This window comes from Odontesthes bonariensis, chromosome 9 (genome assembly GCF_027942865.1).
Source record: "Odontesthes bonariensis isolate fOdoBon6 chromosome 9, fOdoBon6.hap1, whole genome shotgun sequence".
Lineage (NCBI taxonomy): Eukaryota > Metazoa > Chordata > Actinopteri > Atheriniformes > Atherinopsidae > Odontesthes > Odontesthes bonariensis.
The window spans coordinates 29,036,236-29,051,403 of record NC_134514.1 but is presented as its reverse complement, the minus strand read 5'-3'; the positions used below and the strand labels follow the sequence as shown (position 1 = coordinate 29,051,403).

At 39.5% G+C, this 15,168-nt stretch overlaps 2 protein-coding genes across 6 annotated transcripts in view; one reads left to right on the top strand and one right to left on the bottom strand.

Annotated features, from left to right (window-relative positions):
* LOC142388547 (apolipoprotein A-I-like) overlaps positions 1–15,168 on the bottom strand; it is a 282,451-nt gene that overhangs the window by 3,314 nt on the left and 263,969 nt on the right. The gene's annotated exons all lie outside the window — the stretch shown is intronic.
* cep164 (centrosomal protein 164) overlaps positions 792–15,168 on the top strand; it is a 32,368-nt gene continuing 17,991 nt past the window's right edge. For 3 of the 4 annotated variants that reach the window (XM_075473928.1, XM_075473925.1, XM_075473926.1), the window contains exon 1: positions 14,898–15,063. The gene's annotated coding sequence lies outside the window, so the exon portion shown is untranslated. Of the gene's footprint in view, positions 874–14,897; positions 15,064–15,168 lie in introns of those variants that run through there. The other variant, XM_075473927.1, reaches the window with a different exon arrangement.

The window sequence follows — 15,168 nt, the reverse complement described above, 5'->3', positions numbered from 1 at the left end:
CAGCTCACAATGAATGAAATAGGCCATTTTTTAAGGAATCCTTTGATATGAGGAGTTTGGAATGCTTGGATTGACTACTGTTTGAAAATAGGGTAAATAGTTATTTCACTGTGTTGCCTTAAATTATTGTAACTTTGAAAGGCTGTTTGTTGGAATCAAGAGATTATAGTGTCAAATCAGTTGTGCCACATTCTGGAAATTTGCTTAGCTACTCTAAAAGTACTTGATTGTGCAAAAGTCTTGAGCCACCCCTCATTTCTTTATTTATAGCCAGGGAAATGGGAAATAGGTACATGGTTTAATTGGAACATGCACACGTGTACAAGGAAAGACGGTATATAAGGCAAAGCTATAGTTTGTACACTTATAACAAGCTTGAAAGTCAACACTAACAAGAACTAGTCTAGTTTGGAAATCTCAGGATCACATTTCTGCTTTTTGCAGATGATGTGGTTCTGTTGGCTTCTTCAAGCCATGACCTTCAGCTTGCATTGGAGTGTGAACCTTTTCAAAATAAAAACAAATGTAAAAAGATGGAATGCTCCCTCCGGGTCACAGATGAGTCTCTACCTCAAGTGGAAGAGTTTCAGTATTTTGGGTTCTTGAATGTTGGCAAGTTGGAGAGAGAGAGATGGACAGACAGATTGGGGTTTCATCAGCCGTAATGAGGCCAGTGCACTGGTCCTTTGTTGTGAAGAGGGAGCTGAGCTGAAAGACAAAGCTTTCGATTGATTAGTGCATTTTCTTTCCAGCCCCCGTCTGTGGTGATGAGATTTGCGACAGGCTGCTAGTAACAAAGTGCCTGGGGATTCTAACTAATTTGGTTCTTTTCTGTTTTGTGTAGACACAGCACTGGTTCATCTCAAGAGTTAGGTACGCTTTTTTATGCATAAATGATTCACAGATAAGTGTTATGTGGTGTTAGCCCGATTCTTTTATTGGAAGCCCAAGAACAAGCTGGAGAAATCGTAAGTTAAACAAAGTATTTATTCGTGGTCACATGTGAAGTTTAGCCGTGCTGAACTCGGAGAGACAGAGCCCTCGCAGGGCCTCCATCAGAGAGAGCCCAAATATCCGGACACATTTCATATTTATGTCCACCTTTATCTCACAGAGGTTGTACTTACACTCGACAAAGTATAATTGGACATTTGCTAGTGATATGAGCAGGCCATCCACCGTCTTTGTCGTGTTCTTTGGATGTGATAAACAATGTGTGTGTGTGAGTGTTGTTTCAGGCGTGTATCTACTATACCAGACCTATCTGACATACATTTCGTTTGTATGAGCAGAGTGTAAACGTACAAACTAGGAACATAGATTATTTAGTGAACTACAGAATATGAATACATAAAGTTTAAGAATAAAGCCAATATATAACATTTCCCCCCTTTTGGCATGATTTTATCATGTCAATTAAAATGAGGTAGGAGTGTTATATTCTGTATTGTGTCACCCCTGTTAGCGGCAGCCAACTTAGCAGGGCCCCAAACTGCAAGGCCGCGGCCACTTTAAGGTGCAGCACAACCAGAGAGGAGATTTTTGTCGTCATTATGTGAGCGTATTTTGGGCATTTCATTTAGAGAACACATCACCACAGCGACACAACATAAGACAACACATAACAAAGACAAAAGAAGACAAAAACACACACAGAATTTTGTTGGGAAAACTTGAGAAGTAATTAATTGCCGAACTCCTCCACTGTCGTTTCTGCTCCTGTGTTGCTCTCTGCTGCAGGACAGAAATGTTTGTGGTTAGATTTTATATTGGGAGCAGCACAGCATCAAGAAAGCAGCCATTTCTTCTCAAAGACTAACTGATTTACCTGTTTAGGATAAATATTGTCTGTCCTCTCTTAATTCAGCTCAGAGTGTTAAGAGACAATTTCAGCATAATCAGTTTAATTCTCACTTGTTACTTGCTACTAAATGTTCTTAAATTCTTACCAGTGGCTGTGTTTCGTGATGCTGAGCCGTCCACAAACAGTTCAGGATCAGCATCTAGTTTTTCTGCTCCAGTTGAATCAGAAACACTTCATGTGGTACCAACAGTGTGACATCAGAGCTGTTTCCAACATCACGTGATACCATAACGTGTTTTCATACAGATTAGAATTAGCAACATAGGTTTATTTTATTTGTTAGTTGATCTTAATTCATCCTTTATTTTTTATCTTTGAGGTGAGCGTTGTGGCCTTGTGCTGCTGACTTTTTCCTCCCAGTATGTGTGGCGTGTGTGTGTGTGTGTGTGTGTGTGTGTGTGTGTGTGTGTGTGTGTGTGAGTGTGCGTGTGTCTGTATGTGGCCTTGGGTTTCACTGCTTTGTTTGATCTGCTTCTTGAGTTGATGTAGGTGTTTAACAGGGTGAGGCTGAGGTCACCAATACTTTTCTTATAAACGGATTAATCTACCTTTTCCAATCAAACCACATATAGTTTAGGCCATTGTGAACAAAGAGGATGGGTTCGGGGCCACATACACACAGAATAATATCAAGAAATATTTATACATGTAGTCCTTGCATACACGTAGAGGCGTGATACTTGATACTAGAAATGTTTAAAATGTTCTAAAATTCACTACTTTTCTCAGTTTGTTAATACGGTTGAGTGGAATCTCTTTAACTGTAAACAGCATTTTATTTCTATTTCACCCATTCTATCCAATGCCATACTGTTTCATTCACTTATCATTTATCTGCAGGGTTAGAAACTGCTAATCATGTTGATATATTGTTTCTCTTGTACGGCTCTCTGGTCACTGTGGCTGTCATAAAAGCAAACCTTATCTTGTCATATGGTCTGACTGTATGATCTCAGTCCTGCTTCAGGTGGAAATCATAAAGTCTCAATTTGTAGAACGTTTTGTTCTGACAGTTTTCAGCAACTGAATGTCTTGTTTTAAACATTGTATTCTTCCTGGACAAACTCGACAAAGTATAATTGGACATTTGCTAGTGATATGAGCAGGCCATCCACCGTCTTTGTCGTGTTCTTTGGATGTGATAAACAATGTGTGTGTGTGAGTGTTGTTTCAGGCGTGTATCTACTATACCAGACCTATATGACATACATTTCGTTTGTATGAGCAGAGTGTAAACGTACAAACTAGGAACATAGATCATTTAGCGAACTACAGAATATGAATACATAAAGTCTAAGAATAAAGCCAATTTATAACATTTCCCCCCTTTTGGCATGATTTTATCATGTCAATTAAAATGAGGTAGGAGTGTTATATTCTGTATTGTTTCACCCCTGTTAGCGGCAGCCAACTTAGCAGGGCCCCAAACTGCAAGGCCGCGGCCACTTTAAGGTGCAGCACAACCAGAGAGGAGATCTTTGTCATCATCATGTGAGCGTCAATGTGTAAGCTGTTCTTCTTTGCGTTTATCAGCAGCAAGCAAGTCTTCATTGCACAGGCATGTGGAAATGATAAATATAATAAAACAATTCTAATGCGTTAGCAAAAACTTTTCTATCAGGAGTATTCCATCATTTTGCTCGGAACAGAACCTCTTTCCGAGAAGGTTAAGACCTTCATATCTCACTGATTATAACTCTGCAAATGAGCACATTTCTAATATCAAGTATCACGCCTCTACGTGTATGCAAGGACTACATGTATAAATATTTCTTGATATTATTCTGTGTGTATGTGGCCCCGAACCCATCCTCTTTGTTCATAATGGCCTAAACTATATGTGGTTTGAGCAGTGCCAAGCCCTCCTCACCCATACCTGCTCACAACACATAACAATAATTAACTAATGCTACAAAAAAATTCTAAACTATTGAAACTCAAACAGTGCTTAAGGCAATTAACATTACCAGCTGGCTCGTCCACTGTTTGCAGCGAATAGGAGTGAAAACCCGATGGCTGAACCGGGAAAAATTCTCCTATGGCCCCATTTCCACTTGGCGACCGACCACCTCATTACCTTTCAGTGTCTAAGGTCCCGCTCCGAACAGCCGAGTCACACCACTGACAGTGGACATAGTCATGATTGGCAATTTATACACTTAAAATTATTCCGAATTAACTAAATGATTAAACGAAAAGCATTATGGCACAAAACACAAAACAATACAGAACATTTAACCATGACATGTACTGACAATTTCTTTTTAAGTGAATATTTTTATGATGACCATGCGCCGAGTCGTGTAGTGCAGCTCAGTTTCTTCTGGTCCAATCCTGTCACTGCTTGGTGCTCGGTTCTCCTCATGGCTGAACATCAGTTCAGCATTCTGATCCGGAACTAATCTTGGAAGGCGAGGTTCCCAGCACTTCACTTCCATAAAGGGATCTTTACCACCCCTTCTCCCTAACTAATCTGCTTTTAGGACAATTCAGGAGAGAATTCAGATGTATTATGTTGACCGTGGTTGAAGATTGTGTGATTGTTCAACCATCATCTTGGCATGATGGGCACGGCCTTCCAGAATTTCAGATGGACTCCTTGTCCGTTGCTTGGCTGTGAGTCCCGTAGTGGTTCTGAATCTGTGGATTAATATTAGTAGGAGAACAAATCGTGCAGCACACCAGAGCAATTTGTCATTTGCACTGTATTTTATACTCAGGACATGTTTTTCTTGACAGGTTCAATCCTAGTGCCCAATTTTTCCTTATGTCCCCCAAACCAAAACAAAAACCACCAAACCAAATAAAATAAAATGAAATAAAATAAAATAAAATAACCCAAAACAAAACAACTGGCCAGTTGATATAACCCCTGTGTGCTCATATAACTCAATGCTGTGCAGCATTACTGCAGAATTCAGTACCATCAATTTCCTTTTGCTGTGGAAAAAACTTCAAATCATTTAGAGAACACATCACCACAGCGACACAACATAAGACAACACATAACAAAGACAAAAGAAGACAAAAACACACACAGAATTTTGTTGGGAAAACTTGAGAAGTAATTACAGTGGGGACAAAAAGTATTTAGTCAGTCACCAATTGTGCAAGTTCTCCCACTTAAAAAGATGAGAGAGGCCTGTAATTGACATCATAGGTAGATCTCAACTATGAGAGACATAATGAGAAAAAAAAAATTCAGAAAATCACATTGTCTGATTTTTAAAGAATTTATTTGCAAATAAGGGTGGAAAATAAGTATTTGGTCACCTACAAAAGTTAATCTCAATACTTTGTACTATATCCTTTGTTGGGAATGACAGAGGTCAAACGGTTTCTGTAAGTCTTCACAAGGTTGGCACACACCATTGCTGGAATGTTGGCCCATTCTTCCAAGCAGATCTCCTCTAAAGCAGTGATGTTCTGGGGCTGGCGGCGGGCAACACGGACTTTCAACTCCCTCCAAAGGTTTTCGATGGGGTTGAGATCTGGAGACTGGCTAGGCCACTCCAGGACCTTGAAATGCTTCTTACGAAGCCACGCCTTTGTTGCCCTGGCAGTGTGCTTGGGATCATTGTCATGCTGAAAGACCCAGCCACGTTTCATCTTCAATGCCCTTGCTGATGGAAGGAGGTTTGCACTCAAAATCTCACAAGACATGGCCCCATTCATTCTTCCATGTACACGGACCAGTCGTCCTGGTCCCTTTGCAGAGAAAGAGCCCCAAAGCATGATGTTGCCACCCCCATGCTTCACAGTTGATATGGTGTTCTTTGGATGCAACTCAGCATTCACTCTCCTCCAAACACGACGAGTTGTGTTTATACCAAACAGTTCTACTTTGGTTTCATCTGACCATATGACATTCTCCCAATACTCCTCTGGAACATCCAAATGCTCTCTAGCAATCTTCAGACGCGCCCGGATATGTACTGGCTTAAGCAGGGGGACACGTCTGGCACTGCAGGATCTGAGTCCCTGGCGGCGTAGTGTGTTACTGACGGTAGCCTTTGTAACTTTGATCCCAGCTTTCTGCAGGTCATTCACTAGGTCCCCCCGTGTGGTTCTGGGATTTTTGCTCACCATTCTTGTGATCATTCTGACCCCACGGGCTGAGATCTTGCGTGGAGCCCCTGATCGAGGGAGATTAGCAGTGGTCTTGTAGGTCTTCCATTTTCTGATTATCGCTCCCACAGTAGATTTCTTCACACCAAGCTGCTTGCCTATTGCAGATTCAGTCTTCCCAGCCTGGTGCAGGTCTATAATTCTGTTTCTGGTGTCCTTCGACAGCTCTTTGGTCTTCACCATAGTGGAACTTGGAGTGTGACTGTTTGAGGTTGTGGGCAGGTGTCTTTTATACTGTTAACGAGTTCAAACAAGTGCCATTGATACAGGTTATGAGTGGAGGACAGAGGAGCCTCTTAAGGAAGAAGTTACAGGTCTGTGACAGCCAGAAATCTTGCTTGTTTGTAGGTGACCAAATACTTATTTTCCACCCTTATTTGCAAATAAATTCTTTAAAAATCAGACAATGTGATTTTCGGAATTTTTTTTTCTCATTTTGTCTCTCATGGTTGAGGTCTACCTATGATGTCAATTACAGGCCTCTCTCATCTTTTTAAGTGGGAGAACTTGCACAATTGGTGACTGACTAAATACTTTTTTTCCCCACTGTAATTGCCAAACTCCTCCACTGCCGTTTCTGCTCCTGTGTTGCTCTCTGCTGCAGGACAGAAATGTTTGTGGTTAGATTTTATATTGGGAGCAGCACAGCATCAAGAAAGCAGCCATTTCTTCTCAAAGACTAACTGATTTACCTGTTTAGGATAAATATTGTCTGTCCTCTCTTAATTCAGATCAGAGTGTTAAGATACAATTTCAGCATAATCAGTTTAATTCTCACTTGTTACTTGCTACTAAATTTTCTTAAATTCTTACCAGTGGCTGTGTTTCGTGATGCTGAGCCGTCCACAAACAGTTTAGGATCAGCATCTAGTTTTTCTGCTCCAGTTGAATCAGAAACACTTCATGTGGTACCAACAGTGTGACATCAGAGCTGTTTCCAACATCACGTGATACCATAACATGTTTTCATACAGATTAGAATTAGCAACATAGGTTTATTTTATTTGTTAGTTGATCTTAATTCATCCTTTATTTTTTATCTTTGAGGTGAGCGTTGTGGCCTTGTGCTGCTGACTTTTTCCTCCCAGTATGTGTGGCGTGTGTGTGTGTGTGGGTGTATGTGTGAGTGTGCGTGTGTCTGTATGTGGCCTTGGGTTTCACTGCTTTGTTTTATCTGCTTCTTGAGTTGATGTAGGTGTTTAACAGGGTGAGGCTGAGGTCACAAAAACTTTTCTTATAAACGGATTAATCTACCTTTTCCAATCAGAGCGGCTCAGACCTCTAATTATTTAAAATTATCTAAAATTCACTCCTTTTCTCAGTTTGTTAATATGGTTGAGTGGAATCTCTTTAACTGTAAACAGCATTTTATTTCTATTTCACCCATTCTATCCAATGCCATACTGTTTCATTCACTTATCATTTATCTGCAGGGTTAGAAACTGCTAATCGTGTTGATATATTGTTTCTCTTGTACGGCTCTCTGGTCACTGTGGCTGTCATAAAAGCAAACCTTATCTTGTCATATGGTCTGACTGTCTGATCTCAGTCCTGCTTCAGGTGGAAATCATAAAGTCTCAATTTGTAGAACGTTTTGTTCTGACAGTTTTCAGCAACTGAATGTCTTGTTTTAAACATTGTATTCTTCCTGGATTTATTTTGGGCATTTCATTTAGAGAACACATCACCACAGCGACACAACATAAGACAACACATAACAAAGACAAAAGAAGACAAAAACACACGCAGAATTTTGTTGGGAAAACTTGAGAAGTAATTAATTGCCAAACTCCTCCACTGCCGTTTCTGCTCCTGTGTTGCTCTCTGCTGCAGGACAGAAATGTTTGTGGTTAGATTTTATATTGGGAGCAGCACAGCATCAAGAAAGCAGCCATTTCTTCTCAAAGACTAACTGATTTACCTGTTTAGGATAAATATTGTCTGTCCTCTCTTAATGCAGCTCAGAGTGTTAAGAGACAATTTCAGCATAATCAGTTTAATTCTCACTTGTTACTTGCTACTAAATGTTCTTAAATTCTTACCAGTGGCTGTGTTTCGTGATGCTGAGCCGTCCACAAACAGTTCAGGATCAGCATCTAGTTTTTCTGCTCCAGTTGAATCAGAAACACTTCATGTGGTACCAACAGTGTGACATCAGAGCTGTTTCCAACATCACATGATACCATAACATGTTTTCATACAGATTAGAATTAGCAACATAGGTTTATTTTAATGGTTAGTTGAACTTAATTCATCCTTTATTTTTTATCTTTGAGGTGAGCGTTGTGGCCTTGTGCTGCTGACTTTTTGGGTGGGTCAGCAGGTATGGGAGAGGAGGGCTTGGCACTGCTCAAACCACATATAGTTTAGGCCATTATGAACAAAGAGGATGGGTTCGGGGCCACATACACACAGAATAATATCAAGAAATATTTATACATGTAGTCCTTGCATACACGTAGAGGCGTGATACTTGATATTAGAAATGTGCTCATTTGCAGAGTTATAATCTGAGATATGAAGGTCTTAACCTTCTCGGAAAGAGGTTCTGTTCCGAGCAAAATGATGGAATACTCCTGATAGAAAAGTTTTTGCTAACGCATTAGAATTGTTTTATTATATTTATTATTCCCACATGCCTGTGCAATGAAGACTTGCTTGCTGCTGATAAACGCAAAGAAGAACAGCTTACACATTGACTCACATAATGATGACAAAGATCTCCTCTCTGGTTGTGCTGCAGTACGATTTGTCCACTCACTCGGCCTGTTTTGCTCAAACACAGAAGTCAGGTCATATACTGAGGGACCACCATTTGCAGCCCCTGATCTATTCATGTAGATAGGTTCAAATGGTGCTTCCTGTGATTGGGTTTCTTTTGACCGTGATTCAAATGTGTCAGTTATGTTGGACGGAGGCGTCTTATCTTCTTGTGTAGTAGGATGTGTCTCTGGAGAAGATAACGTCTTGACTGGCATTTGATGTGGTAGTTGTGCAGAGGACTGTCTCTGAATATAGAATTTAACTTTTACCAGAAATATTTCTGCTTTTTTCTGCCATCTAGTCAAGGTGTCAAATAATGCCGACCCCAAAGAGCCGGGTTTACATGTTTTCTACTCATTGATAATTTTTTGTGACATATTCAAATTTTTTCAAATGTGTTTATACTTTACGTATCAACATTCAATGTGACCATCAGACAGTAAATTTATACTTGGATTTTTAATGAGGACATCTTAATTCAGACAACTTAATTTAGCATGACCAATGTGCAGAAATTTCACATATATTTATATAAGAGGTTTTCTACTCACCTTATGTTCGGGCGCCTCAAATTGTCTGAAAAAAGGGTCCCCATCACCTCCAGCAGTCCTCCCTCGGACAGTCTGAGTCAGCCAATCCGGGTCCACGGCACCAAATTGTTAGCCCGATTCTTTTATTGGAAACCCAAGAACAAGCTGGAGAAATCTTAAGTTAAACAAAGTATTTATTCGTGGTCACATGTGAAGTTTAGCCGTGCTGAACTCGGAGAGACAGAGCCCTCGCAGGGCCTCCATCAGAGAGAGCCCCAATATCCGGACACATTTCATATTTATGTCCACCTTTATCTCACAGAGGTTGTACTTACACTCGACAAAGTATAATTGGACATTTGCTAGTGATATGAGCAGGCCATCCACCGTCTTTGTCGTGTTCTTTGGATGTGATAAACAATGTGTGTGTGTGAGTGTTGTTTCAGGCGTGTATCTACTATACCAGACCTATCTGACATACATTTCGTTTGTATGAGCAGAGTGTAAACGTACAAACTAGGAACATAGATTATTTAGTGAACTACAGAATATGAATACATAAAGTCTAAGAATAAAGCCAATTTATAACAGTGGCTTAACATACAAATAAGACATTCCTCTGAAAATATTCAGGTTCAAGGATTGAAAAAGAAGTCAGGGTCCAAAGAAAAACTTGGAAAGAACTCGAGAAACTCTTTTTGGGATTTTCTTATCTGCAGCAATTCCTCTAAACTCCTTTTGAGTTCACATGTTAGCATGCCATGTCTCCCCATTTTTCCATATGCTTTTCCTATTGATGGTTTGCCGTTGTGTCTTCTGACTACATTGAGTTTTCACAGCGATTTCAAGCTGACAAGACAGAGGAGTCACGTACCGCTGCCACGTTCACAGAGCTGTTATTGACTCTGTTATCAGCTCTGACACCAATTAGCAAAATACTGCAGACGAGCTGAAAATGTAATAATGGAACCGTTATGATAGATGATGTCATATCACGTAGAAACATCCGCATTTAAACTGTATAATACTAAAAAAAATACATAATGTGGGTGTGTGATTAGTTTACTGCTCTTTCAGTCATTTGACAAAGATGAGAATCAAAAACAGTTATTTTCTCAAGCACATTTTCTCAGCAGTTTCTTTGCCTAATATCATTGAAAAATACTGTTTTTGTCTCTAACCCATAAGAACCCTGACCGATTTTTCTACAAAGAAAAAGTACAGGGAAGATAAAACAGATCAAATGGACCACATAGATCACATTTCTAAAAAAAATGCCACCACCAAGTGTCAAAGATCTGTAATGTTACATATGTTTCATTGCCCATTGTTGATACATTCATTTTAGTATTAATCATTTGTTACACCTGTGTCACCATGGGTCCTTATAGAAGCAGCTTGACAATGCCCTTCGCTATTTTGTGACACTTGTCAGACAGAACATGTTAGTATTAAAAAAAAAAAAAAGGAAGAAAGAATAATCTTCTATAGCAGGCATCCACTTCACACAGCAAGCAGAGCAGATTACACCACAGTGTGTCATTGTGCAGTGGTCTTTAGGGCTTTTGCCCTGGCCTATGAGATAAGAGTGTTCTGCATACAGTATCGACTGTTCAGAGCTGCTGACCAAGAGTGAAACAGGCCTTGTCAGAAGAAAGACTCTTATCAGGGACAGCAACCTTTGAGACTGCTTGCATTGCTGTGCATTGATTCAGCATCCACGCTGTGTGTCGTGTCTATTGATCACTGCCCTCATAACCGCTATCAATAGGTCTTTAGATCTTCTAGCTTGTAGGGGAGCTGCTGATGCTGCATGTCTTTTACCAAAGTTCAATTTATAGGAGGGGCAAGAATGAGCAGAAAAATACATGAGAATTAGAGATAATACATACTACTCAAATAGAGCTCGGCAATGGTAGCAACAACATTGAGGTGAAACGAGTAATCTTGTTTTAATTTAAGACAGTGACACCAAATAGACACCATTTAGGACATTCTTATCTATGTAAAAGGTTGCGGTGGTTTCTTCTAGACGTGATTTGGTCTATCAGTGCTTGTTTAAGAAAAGTAACTTCTATCCTTATGATCAAGAACCCCATATAGAAACAGAACCAGGGTAATTGCCTGGAGCTGATACATATTTGATCAGCAAATCCACCATTTGATCAGGCACTGGCGGAGGTTCAAAGGTCACGTCATTGTTCCAGCTGCCCCCGTGATGAAGCACTGTTCCCAGACCAGCAGGGGAGGTTATCTCAGCTGTGCGCAACAGTGTGGCGGGCGCGCTCACTCATTTTCTCTGACACACACACTCCACTTCAGATTGCTATTACCCGTCTACTTAAGTGTAGTGTCGTGGTTTTGCAATGTCACACCTGCTGAGGTTACTTCAATACTTTAATACAGATATTTGGAGCGAAGCCCAGCTTGCAGAGTCTCACTGTAGGTTGCATTGCCCTGAGGGTTGTGCAGCTTGACAGCAAGACAATCCAACCCTGAACTCAGATAACCAAGCACAATTCAGATGATACAGAAGAGTTATTATTTAATCCTAAAATAAGTGACGCACTGAGCCCCTCAGAAATGCTCACATAATCAGAATAGTGAGGACACAGCTGGGAGTGTTCTATGGCAGCATACATGGAGTGAGTTGATCAGCAATTAGGAGCATTATCTGCTTGGTTTATGGGTCTCCGCGGCAATTTGCTTCACTTAAGCATGTTCCCTAGATACTGCAGTTTACCAAAGTGTGTTATCAAAAGTTAGGACTCACCAGCATTCAAAAGCCCTTTACTGATTAAATTGTTAATGTCTGACAGTGTGAAAAACATGCAGTGATCCTGAGAGATTACATTACATATCTCCTCAAGAATGGCACCCCAGAGGTAGTTTTAGAGCAATATTGTCTACTATCACATTCCCAAAGACCTGAATCCATTGCCCTCACATTAGTCATATTTATTTTGCAGCAGTGCGTAGGTGTTAAGCATCTAAGTTTCAAGGCCTGTTTGTAATTCTAAAGCATTGCCCAAGACATAGAGGCCATTCACCCTTATGCTAAAAACAAGCCACCCACATAATAGATAAACACGGGATGGGGAATTCACCATTCACCACGCATTTCATAGAAAGATTCATCTAGAAGTCAAGGTTTCCTAATCTGCCCTCTTGTGGTCAAAAAGTTGAGTAGCATTACATGTTTGAAACTATGGTCCTGCAACCGTTTTGTGCACTTACTGTGCCATGCAGAAAATTTATATAAATATATATATTTGTGTAAACTTGAGTAATCTTGCTCTACTCTCCTACGTTTCAGACAGAAATCAACATCAGCTTGATTAAGACAGAAGTCAGCAAGCTGATATCACATCAGTTCAATTTATATATATTTATATAGCACCAAATTACAACAAATGTCATCTCAAGGCACTTAAATAATATAGTTCAATTCAAGCCAATTGGAGTTCAACTCATTGTAATCATAATTCATTTCAAAAGCTAGCTAAGGATACCAACAGATTGCACCGAAACTTTTCTTCAGTCAAATCTCCCTTCCTGGCTGTAGGACTGGACAAATGCATCACTTAGCAACACAGTGTTAATGTAGCACCCTGCTGAGAGTGGCAAGCTTGGAGAGAGAGATTGCCATTTTACAAGCAGGATCCTAGCATTTAACCTCCCCTAAAATAGCGTGTGCACCATCATCCTTTCAAGCCTGATTTATGCTTCAGGCGCAAAGCCTCCAACGCTGAAAAGAAGTTTCGGTGCAATCTGTTGGTTTCCTTCACTCGGAAATTATTTTTAAATTGGCTCTATATGTATGAACTGGGCAAATTTTTTATTTAACGAATTGGATTTGATTGGATTGTGATTAGAATGAATTGGAATTTAGTTGGTTTGAATTGGAATGCAATGATATCTGTGGTGTGCAATAATCTTCCTTTAATAATTTTAATCTTTCTTTATACTTAAATTTATATATTATTTATTATTATCTCCATTATTACTATTATTACTATTTTCATTACTATTACTAGTATTCTAATATTATAACATTACTATTATTATTATTTTTATTATCATTATTATCTTTATACAGGTGCTGATGTTGGGTGTTTTCCACTGTTGTGTCCTTTGTACATTTCTGTATATAACAGTGCTGAGTGCGAGTGAGATGTAGATTTCAATTTCCCTGAGGGAACCTCCCAAAGGGATTAATAAACGGACATAAAAAATAAAACGGACCGCTACAGGAAATCTTTCCTGCCCACAGCCATCAGCATTTATAATAACTCTTTGATTTAATTGAGCTACATCAACATTTAATTTCCCTCTGGGATAAATAAAGTATTTTTTAATTGAATTGAATTGAATAAAGTCGTCTCTCTATCTATCTGGACTGTATCACTGAAGTGCCTCGAGATGACATTTGTTGTAATTTGGCACGATATAAATAAACCAATTGAAAGTTTCACACTGTATAAATATACTTGCAGCTACTGAGCTCTTTTAACATACATCTTTAAAAAAACTGTTCTTTCACCCACATGTCACAATAAAGTGTTCAGTGGTGTTTTCTTTTAAATCATTTATTTCCTTACAGTCATAGTGAATCAAGGAGAGGCATGGCAAATTGTTCATAGACTTTATTTTTTTTCAAGTTATATTAACATTATTAATCTTTATCGATCCATTTCTAAATTGTGAAGAGCAGAGGCATTGCCTCAGTCTCTAAGTAGAGTAAAGGCTATCTTTTTGATACAACGTGCTAAGTGAATGAGATATTACATCATGGCAGACTGTTGCCCAGTGAGGGAAATGGGAACATGATAATCAGAGAGAGAAAAAAACAAAACGGAACAAAACAATCACTGTCCTTCTTTTAAGTCAGAGGGCTATCGGGCAGTTGGTCCCTTTGTAATGTCTTACTCACTGGGCTCATTGTACCTCAGACAATAACTTGATGTTGTGTTTTATGCACAACAGAAATATCTGTGACACATGAAAATGTGCATCTCCATTAGCGGACTCATTTCACAGGGCTGCTGAACTGGCAGCTTCTTCGTTCCATTTCAGGTTTCCTAATTCACGAGGGAGAAAAGTAAGTGAAGTGCAGATGCATTAGGTCTACAGAAACTGTTTGTAAATCTGGATTTCAGAGGCCTCCTACAGCCTTGAGACCCTTTAAATCTCTTCAACCCAGTGAGGAATCAAAGAGTGGAAAATTCTCTACTGGCCCTTGTAAACTGTCAATGTAATAAGGACAGAAGTTGATGTAGCTGTTATTAGTGCTTTCAAAAGCAGTATAAAATTATGAGCACTTAAATTCATGTTTTGAACACATTGATCTGCATAACAGGTATAAGGAGGAAAAAATCCCATTTTACAAATAATATATTTCGTCATAGGTTATTTTTATCTTTCAATACCTCAATAAATGATTATACGGAAGATATGTTTGATCATTTATTTCCAACCAAATTAAAAAAAACAAAACATGGTTCATACAATCTATGTAACACAACACGCACTTTAGTGCTGCGTATTTCGGCGAATATTAGACTTCTGAGCACACGTAAAAGCATCACGGGGCTCAGCCAATCAGAGCCATGCCTCTCCATCGTCAACAGAAAACGAGCGTAGCGTCCTTGGAGATGATGTTTGAGGAGTAACTTTCGCATGTTTTCCCAGTTTGGATACATCATGCATGTTTTAATGAACTGAAAGCTAATCGGCTTGGATAGAAGCGCTAATGAGCAACTATTTAAAGTTTGGAAGGTAAATTTCTTGCAACGAATCACCTCTTCCCCAACTACTTAGCTTGCCGAGCTAACCTAAAGCTAACGTTCAAATTAGCTGAGATGCTACCGTTGATTAGCTTAG